This window comes from Humulus lupulus, chromosome 8, assembly GCF_963169125.1.
Source record: "Humulus lupulus chromosome 8, drHumLupu1.1, whole genome shotgun sequence".
Classification (NCBI taxonomy): domain Eukaryota; kingdom Viridiplantae; phylum Streptophyta; class Magnoliopsida; order Rosales; family Cannabaceae; genus Humulus; species Humulus lupulus.
Genome location: NC_084800.1, coordinates 154,898,422 through 154,912,597, shown reverse-complemented (window position 1 = coordinate 154,912,597; position 14,176 = coordinate 154,898,422). Strand labels below are relative to the sequence as shown.

At 32.1% G+C, this 14,176-nt stretch overlaps 1 long non-coding RNA gene across 1 annotated transcript; it reads right to left on the bottom strand.

Moving 5' to 3' along the window:
- Window positions 1-140: 140 nt before the first annotated feature.
- Window positions 141-4,342, bottom strand: LOC133798567 (uncharacterized). The gene is made up of 2 exons (XR_009875951.1): window positions 3,447-4,342; window positions 141-1,226 (listed from the first exon to the last, which is right to left on the bottom strand). It is a non-coding gene; the product is annotated as an uncharacterized LOC133798567 (long non-coding RNA).
- Window positions 4,343-14,176: the final 9,834 nt, after the last annotated feature.

Here is a 14,176-nt window from a genome sequence, read left to right as displayed (position 1 = left end):
ATGTAAGTATGCCCCGTTTTAAATATCAAACATGCCTTCTTGGACAGAAAATGCATGATAAAAGTCTAATAAATGAGAGGGAAAATAAGAGTAACTAAGAACAAATAAACAAATTATCTAAAACGATAAGATGGTCAGAGAAGAACAGTATACCACCCATCTTATGAGCATAAATAATACAAAATATGGGGCGATTTTATCAGGATGACCCAGTTTATTCGTCTAATCTATAACTAAATATGACAACACAATGAATCCAATCAAATATTTGACTCAAAGGATGACAAACAATTAAACAGTAAGGTCAAAGTTTCCAAGGAAAAAAGAAAACCGCGCCTTCAAAAAATCGACAACAACTTAAAAGTAGAACATCAAAATCTCAGTTTTATGAGAAAAATCATTCACTGCCCAAAAAAGAAGCAGAATTAGCTAAGCTACAGACCGATTCCAAATAAATATTAGAAAATTCAATTAGCTAATCTAGCTACATACAGATAGATTCAAATTCAAAATTAAAGAGGCAGAGATTAACGTTTTACGTACATATTTGATATATATACCGACATGACATTTCTACTATGCAAAATAAAAATTAACTAGCAAAAAAAAGAGAAAAATGTACAGTTATAATATTAATGAAAAAGAAGAAAAGCATGATGAAAGTTGAACAGAAATCATAGATATAGAATCTACTTTTTGAGACTTTTAAGAGTACAATCTCTGTTAAAGGGAAGCGTAACACAATGTGGAAGGGAGGGTAGTGGCCCCCATATGGCTCACCTCATGGTTATATATTGTTATATATACTCTACTATATATAGCCTGCACTGCACTGCAGGTGGAAACTTATTATTATTATTATTTATTATGTCTAGCTCTTTTATTCAAAGGAAGAACACACTCAAGTGTTCAGACCTGCAGATCAATCCAGAAGAATGTTCTCCCAACTAAAAACCAACTTATAAGCGGACAGACACTACTGAAAAAGATAACAATAATCAAAACAAGAACAAAAACTCACATCTAGGTTAAACATTATTTAAGAAGAAGTAGAAGAGATTTGTATTCGTATAAGAAATAATATTTGATATAATATGTTCATAATCCAGGGAGGCCTAGAGGAGAAGGATGGGAGATCTTTAAAAGAGTGGTCCACACACTCATCTCATCTCTTGTGCCTGACCCAATTGTCCTTTTTGACCTGCTTTGACCGTAAACTATATTCTCTGCCAACCAATTGAAAAGAGAGAGGTTTTCAGAACTCAGAGAGAGAAAGTGGACCACTCGGTTATGTATTTGAGTAATGAGATTCCCTAGTAGCCATAATGATAACCCTGCTTCTGCCAATAACACTTTTACTTTTCCCAGAATCTTTTTTTTTTTCTCCTTCTTTCCATCTTTCTTTTCTTTCTTCATCATGATCAAGCCCTGACTAGTGAGTTTGCGTACGTGCATTATTTTTTATAGTGAGAGAGAAAATAGTATATTTGTAATATATGTATGTGTGAGCGACTCAGTAAGAGATATTTTGGTGATATAGGGATCTCCATGCTACCAAATAAGCCTAGTTAAAGAGTCCATTTCACTTTCTTTTTTTTTTCTTTTCCAGTTTTGCTTGCATATTTAAGCCTAAGAATCTGTACGACTGTTGATCGTATATACATATATAATATAACATATGAGCTAAACTCATCAAATATTACCTTTCACGAAAGCTATATTTGCATGCGAAGAAAGACGAGATATATGATCAATATGATGTCTCTAGCTAACTTATTGATATGACTAACTGATACCCTTCACCTCTCTCTTAATATATACATATGTTTAGTTTTCTCTTCTTTTGTTTGATTATTATGTATTTTTTGTTTTATTTTCTCATTAATTAAATCACTACCACTCTCTCAAAATAAAAAGTTTAAATTTTCAGTAAGTGTAAGAAACGAGGCTTCAATAGTAAGTTCAAATTTATATATCGACATATGTAGGGTGTAGGAATGTACGTATTACACATATAGTAGCCCTACCTTACCTTCCCCCACCGAAAGTAAAACGTTGATAATGCAAATTAAAAAAAAAAAAGTTTGTTAGAAATACAAATACTCACCCCTCCTTCCCCACCAAAGGTCTCTCTTTTCCTTTTCAAAAGTTTTTTTTGCTTCCTTTTGACTCAAAAGCTAAATGCCATGATTATGCCATTTAATTTATTACTATATTTATATGTGTGTTTTCTTTTTGTTTTCTCTAATTTCATTTTTCTTTCTTTAAGAAAAAGTTTATCTTTTCTTTTGAAAGGATTCTTTAAGAGAAGATTATGTCAATAGGAATGACATATAAAGAAAATTTACTAGTCCCTATCACAAATCTAGGCGAGATTGCAGCTGTTTAAATTAATGGTATATAAATTTACTTATGGTTTTTTTTTTGTCAGGAAATTTACTTATAGTAAAAATTATTAATATAAGAATATGTATTTTAAAATATAACACAATTAATTTCTTCAAAAAGAAAATATAACATTTATTAATAAAAATGTTTTCTACAATAAAATTAGAATTGTTTTTATAAAAAAAAAAATACTACATACATATATATATTTAATAATGATGCACGTAATATAAAGTACCAACTTATACATATATATATATATGGATCTGAAAAGCACTAATCAGATTCTTATCCTCATATCATCATACACATCATATTCCTGTTATTAACTTACTCAGCATAAATATTTATATAGCATATAATTTTTAGAATCGGATTTCATTTGTCTTTCATATTAGGTGCATAAATGTAATATAACACAAATGTATGTAATGATTTTTATATAAAAACATGTAATAAGGAAAGCAAAAACAAAATCTTCATTCAAAGTAAGTCGTGTCTTGAATTTCTAAAGTCGTATAAATAAAATTATAATAAGAAAAAAGAGAGAGAGAGAGGCGGTCATGTAATATCCATTAGACAAAAGTAATATAGAAGATGAGATTAATGTATGTATGAACTATGAGAGGTTGCTAGGTAGGTTGTAACTTCCATGTTTGTCAGGTGCGACAGTTCTAATAAATCACCGTAATTTGGGCCACAAATTTTCTTTCCCACTCTTCTCGATACAAGTGTTTTGGGTCGATGACATGACCATATGTGTCAAGTTAAAGTTTTACAATATGCAATATGACAAATGCTAAGGCCAAACTTTCTCTAATCAGAATATCACTATTTCTTTCTTCAAAAAAGAAAAAACAGATTATTACTATTTATCTGCAAAAGTAGAAGTAGACTAACAATTTCTTTGTATAATGTTTAACTTAATGACTACTTATTGCTTTGTTAAAATAAAATAAAATTGAAAAACAAAACACATTGACTAACAAACCCTAAAATCCCCCAGCGCCTAATAAACAGAACCAATGAATTAGAAGGAACTAGAAATAATTAAGTACCTTTTGTTCGTTGTCGACTGATCGGAGGAGATAAGAAGAAAAACCTGCAAGTTTTACAGTTAAAATGCTACCCGTCGCTGATTGCAACTGCAGGAAGATGACCATAATACCCTTCATTCCCTCTTCCTTGCATCCATCTATATGTAATACATGTTTAATTTTTTGCTAATGCTTCCCCTTATGTAATTAAAAGGCGGATGTGTTCATATATATATATATATACATATATTACCATGTATATGATACATGGAATATGCATGGCTCCTCATACGCCATCCACGGAAGCCATCGATGTTCCGGTGGACTCTGCAAATGGCATACAGGGAGCCAGGCACATACTCTTGTATATTGTTGTTCACGATGCCAAAACAAAACAAAAAGGAGCAATAATAAAACCATATATGACGATATTATATACATACATATAAATCACATGTGCATAATCATATGTGTATACATATTCAAGCACATATAGATATACTAGGTAGATGTATAATTCTCATCTTTCTCTGCGTGAAAATCGAGCAAGGAGATATAACCCCAATCACACCCCGTTTAGTTGTGTGTTTCCCCATGTTTGTGTGATATGTCTAAGAGAGCATAATATATAGCTGACATATGCATGGATTTTTTATTTTAGATTTTGGGAAAGGGGTATATATACATATACCTAGCCATGGCTGGAGGGAGAGAGAGAAAACGAAAGAGAGTGAACCAACGAAGGGGGTATAATAGAGCGAGAGGAGGAGGTATATAAGGAAGGAAAGTGAAGGAGAGAGAAAAGAGAAAGAGATGGTGTTTGATGTGGTGAACTGGGTCATAATCAAAATGGAACTTTATTGTTTTATAAAGCTCTCCCTCCACACAAATGAAAAAAAAAAGAGTATTTATAATAATAAGACGTACATTTTGAATTGGTATAAACCAAAGTCGCCAGTATGCTACACTTATATAGGGTATTAAGGTATATATAGGTTATATTTTGTGGTCTCTCCTCTTTTGTGGGGCTTCGAGAGGGAAAGCTGGTAAAAATAAAATATATTGTAGGGTTGGAGTTGCACCCCAGCTTTTTTTTTTTTTAAAAAAACAAAAATTGCTGTCTAACTATGGTCACAAAGAGAGAGAAAACAAGGAAACCGGGTCGATTGGGATTGGATTGGGTTAGTAACCACGCAATTTCCTAAGCTAATAGCCTAGGCCTTAAGGTGTTTGAAATCTCCTTTTCTGGGTCGTAAAGCAAATGTTGCTTTTTCTCTTCTCTGAACCTCATTTTGTCTCCAAGTGCTTGGAACACATATGGATTCCCCATCCCTTCTTCCTACTACACCTTCCTGCTTTTTCCTTTTTAATTTTAACTTTCTATTTTATTAGTAATTTATTCATTTTTTTAATGTAAGAGAAGAAAAGAAAGTGAGATAAAAATAAAATAAAATAAAAAGAAAAATAAAGAAAAGAAAAAAAAAAACATCATAATTTATCTTCCTTTTTCTTTTTCTCCATCACTAGTCACTACAGCTATAGTACCTCCTTTTTTATTTTTTATTTTTTTTTCTTTTGTATTGCTTCATCGTTCATATACCTTCAGACCATATCATTATTGTATTGTATATTAATTATTTTCCTTGAAGAGTCAGAGATTTGTACTTAAACCACTTTTTGTTATTTATTTTATGTATTAGAATAATATCTGCCTATCTTTGCTACCTAATTTAGCTGTACTTAATTCTTCCAGCTAAGATTATATAAATATATTTATTATATATATATAGGATAAGCAGCCCATTTTCTGGCACTTGAAACTTTAAATTTATTTGTATTTTAATTAACTTTTTTCATCTACAATCCATGACTTTTTTTAATTTGTTATGATAAAGTAACATTTTAGTGCATAAATTTTTTTGCTAAAATATAATACGGTAGTACATAACTTATATATATGTTTTTCTTAATTAAACACAAAATACTGTCATTCACTGCCATAATCAATTAAATATAAATATGCTGCAAAACAAATATATAAATATCAAACTATAAAACACAATGGATCAAAGATTAAATTATTATTTTTTACTATAATGGGCAGGGGAAATTATACCACACAACACATAAGTGACATGGACAAAAATTCACACGAGATATAATTTGAAATGATCCCCATAAATTAACATTTCTAGATCTTTGTGATCGCTAGAGCTGGCCCCTTTTTATTGTTATGACAATGTTATCTTCTTTATAGTATGAGTTTTTACGACCCAAAACTCTTCAATTTTTAGGAGACAAAAATATATCAAAATTCGAATTTTAGAATGTTCAAATCTACAATAAAACTAAAATAAATAAAAATTAAATAATAAATAAAACTCATGTATATATATTTTGCATATAAATTTATTCTAGAAGAAACATCTGAATTCTTACGGTAAGAGATGTTAAAAAAAATCATTTTAGTTAAAATTTTCTAGTTGCAATAAACAAATTTTGTGATAAAACGTAATGGTGTGTCGAGAAGAAAATATTTTCATATTTTTTATTATATACTAGATAGAAACAACATGCAATTCATGTTTGCTTATTTTTAAAATTGTAATTAAATATTGTCTATAATTTTATTAAAAATTGGTTCACTGTTTTATATATATATAATAAAATGAATTATAGTTATATAATACATTGATATATATATATAATATTTAAACACTTTGACATATATATATATTTACATGACTACATGATATATATATATATAAAACACAATAATATTTTTTTTAAAAATTAATAATAGAAACAAAATAAGAATAGAAAATGTCATAATATAGAGAGTAATATATATGCATCAACTATATTTTTAGTTTATAATGTATCTCACAATGTCCTTTGGTGAATTTGATGAAGTAAAAAATCTCAAATTATTTGATAAAAAACAAACTATTACACAAATTTATATGATAAAAAAATTGATGTATGCCTTTATTATTTTTAAATAAATATGATTTAATTATTTAAATTATCATAAAATATTTTTAAAATATCCTATTTTAATTAATTAATTTATTTATTTTTGTTTAAATTTATGTTTGTTATACTTCTTGAATTTCACAGTGAAAACAAAAGATTATATATTATATGTTTAATATAATATTAAGTTTAAATTTAATTAAATTTTATTTAAGTTATAAAATATATGGTTTTATTATTTTTAAATAATTATTATTGTATAATATTTCAGAAATATCATATTTTAATTTGTTTCATTATTTATTTATTTAAGTTTAAATCATGTTTTCAATCTACGGTTAAATATAAAACCGAATATATGAATATTTCGTTAAACTTAAAGGAAAAAAAATAAAAAAAACTGTTAAAATTAAGAATTTTTGTTATTTACACATTTTTTATAAAAGAAATAATTTGATGGATTTTGTTACTAATAAAATAAAAGTTTCAGTAGATCTTTTTGTTAATATAGAAATAAAAAAAAATTAATGATGGATAGATATTTGTTATCATCATATATATATAAGACACGTAATATGTTATTCCTTTACTTATATCACATGATATGTTATTACCTATTATTATCTATATATGTACATAAATAACTATCAAACTGACTTATATATGTATATGTATATTATATATATGGTGGTGCAAAAATTGTATTTCTCCATAAATTTTAGTCATTGTCGTTTTCAAATATATATGTATATATATTATAGATAATTCTTCGTTGTGGTTTCCTGTCTTTCTCTTGTTTTCTTTCTGGTGATGTATACATCTTACTGGACAAGAACGTGTGTATGTAACTATAGACATATATAAATTTATATATATATATTTATATAAAAGTATATATGGTGTTGTAAATACGAAATGCCAAGTGCGCATAGCAAATGTGTACTCCATTTTGTACAAGACCGAATGCCAAAATTTTCCAATAAGGTGTTTAACCTTATATGAAGTTTCCTACGAATAGTCAATATCTGCACGAGAATCTCTAGCTGTCAAAAATAAGGCCACCGGTAGTATCTTAGGGGAGTTGACATAAAAACAACGGTTCACAGAATTGTCTTGTTTTACCCTGTTATACACCATAAACATAAATAAATACAAAGTAATTCTCTTATAAGGGTTTTACTTTAAGCCCTATTGGTAGAACTCTCAGTTTTCTTGACCTGTGAATAGTTTTTGGTGCAATTTTTTTTATGACCGTGTATATTGTAGCTATTTAGAGCTGTTGGGGTTTTATGCCTTAATTAAAACTCAAATTCTTTGTAATCTCATTTTATTATCAATAAAAGAATAGAAATCATTTTTTGACTTGGTCAATCACTTTGCTCACATGTTTTATTTTCATGATTATTTGTTTAATATAAACTTCTATTAAATCCCGAGCATATAACTAATCTTATTTATAGTGACGTAATCACACTGGAATATAAATATGATTATATGTTCAAAATAAGTTAATCCTAAGATTAGTCAGTGCACCGGATTTACACTGACTTGCCAATCTACGATATGATCTACTTACACATTACAGTGTTATGTTCTTTCCAGAACATTGGCAAAGTAGATAAAATCGGATGTATATGTTACATCGGACAGGACCGATATTGACAGTTGATAAGATAAGTAAACATGCCGTTATTATCTATTTTAGTCATATCATATAGTTGACCATAGGTCAATTCAATCTCAATTCCGAGTGGTTAGTATTCTAACTGATTGTATTATTTGAGTTCTTTGACTTGTTCATTACCAGCTTACCCTACGGACTAGCCCATGCTTACATCTTGGGAACTCGGTAGTATAATTGAGTGGGAGTGTTAATCATAGATATGAACATCTATAGCTTCTGATGAAGAAGTGAAATGATGGTTTCCTTTTAGTTTGGTTCAAGGTGTTAAATGATAGAGATCTCATTTCAGTAATTAAATTAGTTTACTGATATATCATTTACAAGGAACTAAGTGTTTTAAGGATAAAATACAATGAGGGGTAAAACAGTATTTTAGTCCTATCTCATTGTAGACCGTCTATAGAGGATTGAGTGACAATTATGGTTGTAACAATGGATAATTAATAGCGTATCTATATTTGTTATAGAGCGTTCTATGAATTCAAGAGTGCAATTCCAAGTCTATAGTGGAGTCACGAGGAATTAATAAGTTAGTAAATTTATTTGTTAGATTTATGATAACTTATTGGAGCTTGATTTCATAGGCCCATGGTCCCCATTGTACCTTGGATAAAATCATCTAGATAGTCTCAATTAATTGATTTAATTATCAATTAGAATTATCAAAGTTGATCATGTCAATTTTGGATAGTTTCACAGATTTGTGTAATTTTGAGAAGAAAAGAGAAATTATGGCAGATGTATTAATTAAGATAAATTGGTATATAAATTAATAAATAAATTTAAATCAAGGTTCAAATTATAAATAATTAATTTGATAAAGGATTTAAATAATTATTTAATTAATTAAATCAATAGAAAATAATACAGGCCTTGATTTTAAGTCTAATGGGCTTATAATCAAATGGAAAATTTCACGGGCCTATAGCCCATGATAATTTCGACCTAGGGCTTCAAAATGGCTGTTATTTTATTGATTTTTTAATTAAATTAAATGGCCTAATTGAGTCTATAAAAGGAGTGCTTAGAGAGAAGATTTCAAGAGACGGCAGATAAGTCACAAGTGAGATTTTCTGATAGTTTTATATTCTCTCTAAACACAAGTCCTTTTCTAAGCCACTTTGTTATTTTCTCTTCTTCTCTCTATATCTATCTCATGTGTTGAGAATTGCCCACACTAGTCTAGGTGGTTCTAAGGATACATTGGAAGATCGTGAAGAAAATAGAAGATCGGTTCAGTTTCTTGATAATACTCTGCGACAGAGAGGATACAAGAGTTAGAGAAACTGAAGGAATGACTCTTTAATTTCGCTGCGTATACTGTAAGTATTCTATTCTTTGTTTCTCTTGAATTAAATTTTAGAAACATGTTTTAGGCTATCTCGTATTAATTTGTTTAATATTAGATATACATAAAAATAAATAAAGATCCTGTATAAGCTTTTTCCAACAAGAGCATCCTGCAAATTTTCAGAAAATTCCGAATAGTTTACAGTACCAAGGTCATTCTCCTATAGGGGTTTCACTTTAAGCCCTACTGGTAGGACTCTCAGTATTCTCGACCCGTGAATAGTTTTTGGCGCGATTTTTTTTATTACCGTGTATATTGTAGTTATTTTGAGAATCCTTCAAATTTTCAGAAAAATCCGAATAGTTTACAGTACCAAAAACTAAGTTCAAACATGTTGTTGCACGCGTGACTAATTTTTTTTATGCACGTGGAAAACAACATGTTTGAACCTAGTTTCGGTACTGTAAACTATTCAGAATTTTCTGAAAATTTGCAGGATGCTCTAAATAGCTACAATATACACGATCATAAAAAAAATTGTGCCGAAAACTATTTAGGGTTCGAGAAATACTGAAAGTCCCACTGGTAGGGCTTAAAGTGAAGCCCCTATAGAAGAATTGTCCAATAAATATACACATATACACAATATTATGTGTTAGAAAATATGTGTTATACCCAAAATTTTGCATTGCCATGTCGCGGCCCGCGAAGCGAATGATGTGTCAAGACAAAGTGGTAAAACGCTATAGTAACCACCATTCATCAAGAAGGATGACCATCATCACTCTCTCAGCACTTAGGTGGAAACGGACCTCGCCAACATCGGTCTACTTCTCTCATTGTGCGAAGTCAAGTGACCCCCAGGTGGCCAGGTTGTCGCCAATCACAAGAGGGAAAGGGCCTTGGGCAATCGCCAAAGGTCCTAGTCAATCAAGTGCATGCCAATCACCAGAGGCCCTAGCTATTCGACAGAGGTCTTAACTGGCCGCCAGAGGTCCTAGCTGGTCACCAAAAATCCTCGTTGCTTGCCGGTGGCCCTCGCCACCCAAGCCTTCTTCCGTACCAGGATGTGCCTTCAACCTTTTCATGAACATGGCACGTTAGATTACCATGTTTGGTAAGATAGAAACTTGCATTCATTTGAGTGTACTGAAAATGAGCCTGATCAGGTTACAAGTTGTCACCATAAACTCTTCCCATCTCCACGGCTATAGATAGTGCTGATCAAAATGTAACATTGGTCGAAAAAAAAGTCACTAACAGTTCATTTTCGAAGAGAGCTGCTACTCTCCATTGTTGTAACTGCCCCCAAGAATAAGATCAAACTCAGTGTACTTGTTCTTGAGGGTTCAAAGTTCATCACAAATATTACTGACTAAAGTGGACGTAAGTCATTTTTTTTGGGCCAAACCACTATAAACCTTTGTCTTTTTCATTTAATATCGCATCTATTTCTCTTTCTTTGGTTCGTTCTTCACAGCAGAGATTCTGTTGGGAAAACTTATATAGGATCTTGTTTATTTTCATGTAGATCTTATATTAAACCAATTAATATAAGAAAACATAGAACATATTTCTAAAATTGAATTCAGACAGAAATAATGATAAGAACACTTACATTATACGCAACGGAATGATAGTCCTTCCTTCAGTTTCTCTAACACCTGTATCCTTTCTGTTGCAGAGTATTACAACAGCTAAGATATAAGCATTCATCCATACACAATATGCAGTTAATCATCCAAATATTCATTTGCATGCACAGCGATGCTAATAAGCATGCCTTAATATTTTCATACAGCAGTCAAGGGCCAGGCCCTATCAGTATCTCATGCTTCCTATTAATCCAATAAATAACAACATTCATAATTCATTCCAAGCATACAAGCATATAAGCATATATACACATTACCAAACCCTAAATCGAGCTTGTCTCTGGCAGCGAATGTACATGTCCAGCCGATCTTTAGGAACCCTTAAACCTAGGACGCTCTGATACCAAGTTGTAACGCCCTGGAAAGCCAAGACCGCTACACTGTGTACTTATAAAGGTGCAGGACTTGCTAATCAAGTCATTTGGTGAAAAACGTGATACATAATCCAATAATGAACTAGGGTTAAAAGGGGTTTTGGTCTCAAAAAGGTACATTTCATATAACTAAACATTTTTACACATGGGATCCCAAAAAGGATAAGCGTTCAAAAGTCAGTTTACAAAATTTCCAAAGTTTAAACAACCATTAGCCACTCTAAGGCAAAATAGACGTTTCTGGTTCTCCTGTTCCTATCTCCCTCTCAACCGTGGCGGTTAAGCAGCTAATCATGTACATTCTGCTCTCAGAGCTCTTTCAATCAGGGCTGATCAAGTTTGCCCTTGCCTTTACCTGCACCACGAAGCACCTGTGAGCCAAGGCCCAGCAAGAAAACATATCATATTACATAACATGCAATAATAACATTTGGATAACCCTTTAAGCATGTTCATACACTTAACATACCAGAGTAATCACAAAGCATGAAGATTCAACCAAAGAATCAGCTAATCATCACCCAACTATACAGCATAACAATCCACCAATTAATAATAACAAACAAATCACATAATAATCAGGGTTGACACCTTAGTTCGCACCCTCTGTTTACCCCACTGACCGCGGCCCGCTTAAACCGAGCTTAGTGCATAATAAGCTATCCTCAGCTACCAGTGGCCGAGCCGCGCCCTGTGCGCTAGTGTAAACTTCGGCACTCTTAGGCCATTGATTTACTGTTTACATGGCATAATACCATCCTTTCAAAGCATACAAAATAGGGAACCCTTAGTCCCATTATAAATCTACAACTGGGTGCAGTTTTCTTACCTTTAGTTCCCAAGTGAACTGACTACGAGCGATGCCTCTTGAGCACGATCCGATCCTCGAGCCCTAGCTTAGTACCTAGTCACAACCAAGATAAGGGATACCATCAATAATCGTAAAAGGGTTTCTAGATAAAGTTCTAGTCTCCGGAACATTGAATTCCACCAAACACGGTAGTGGACTCAATCCTGAGCACCCTAGGTAAAATTCCCATGCTTAAAGTCCCAAAATCCCTTAAGGGTCGCGGCTCAAGCCACCCATGTCGCGGCATAGCCCCCAAACAGAGCCCATCTAGGCTCAGAACCAGACACGGGCCGTGGCCCTACTCAGACCATGCCGCGACCCACCCTCCATCTCCAGCATCCATCAGCTTCAGAGGGCCACGACTCAGCAAGAACTATGCAACGACCTGACCCCTTCGAACCTAGAAATACCACCATTTTATACTCCTAAACCTCACTCAAAAACACCCAAAAATATCCCAATTACACAACTCAATTATCCCAAAACTTCTCACATGACTCCAGCAACACAACCCAGCTGAAACCTAGTTTAGAAACTCATTAAAACTCACATACTAAAAAACATCAAAACCAGTCATGCAAACTCAGAATTTAAATTCTAAATTACGAATTGAAGCTTACCTTCTTTGATGAACCAACTTCCTTAACAATTTATGAGCTAAAACCCAAGCTTTCAAGCCTCAATTCTGCCCTTCAACACCAAAGTTCATAAACACTTCAAAACCCAGCTATAACATAGAATTTTAATCACCATGCCTCACGCTTATATCTAACCTTAGTTCTTGACTGAGTCCCTAGCTGAACACTGGACTAATCCTTCCAAACTCCAGCCCAATCCACTGAATTCCCAGCTAAAATCCTCAAGTTCTAGTAGTTTTCCTTTGAGAGAGAAAGGGAGAAAGAGGGAGGGTAGGTTCCTTATGTTCAACTATGTTCTAAGTCTTTTTACTTAGTCTATCCTTAGACAATCAGGTTAATCCCAAGGCTCGGGGTGCCGGAAACATCCCCAAGGGCAAAATGGTAAAATTCCCCAGTATTCCCGCCTAAGCTTTCTAACCTCAAATATATCTCCAATTATTTATTTCCACAACTCAATAATCTAAATAACCTTCCAACCCTTAAAATACCCCTTGACTTGCCCAAAGTCAAGTATTAAGCCCCGTTGTAACTTTCCCGCTACCTAGCTCCCTAGGTTCGCCTCAAGTCGCATGTTGCAGATTCACCCACATAATAATGTGGTTCTCACAAATATAACATATAATCACATTAAAATTTACATAACCATTCAAGCATGCTTATCGTATAATCATGCATTAAATCAATAAATTCACACATAAACCAATTATGCCCTCCCGGCACACTAATAAAGGCCCTTAAGCCATATTAGTGATATTGGGTCGTTACAATAATTAAATCAATTAATTGAGACTATCTAGATGATTTTATCCAATGTATAGTGGGGACCATGGGCCTATGAAATCAAGCTCCAATAAGTTATCATAAATCTAACAAATAAATTTACTAATTTATTAATTCCTCGTGACTCCACTAAAGACTTGGAATTGCACTCTTGAATTCATAGAACGCTCTATACAAAATATAGTTACGCTATTAATTATCCATTGTTACAACCATAATTGTCACTCAATCCTCTATAGACGGTCTACAGTGAGATGTGACTAAAATACTATTTTAGCCCTCATTGTATTTTACCCTTAAAACACTTAGTTATTTGTAAATGATATTTCAGCAAACTAATATTAATTACTGAAATGAGATATCTATCATTCAGCACCTTGAACCAAACTAAAAGGAAACCATCGTTTCACTTCTTCATCATAAGCTATAGATGTTCATATCTATGATTAACACTCCCACTTAATTATACTATCGAGTTCGCAAGACGTAAATATGAGCTAGTC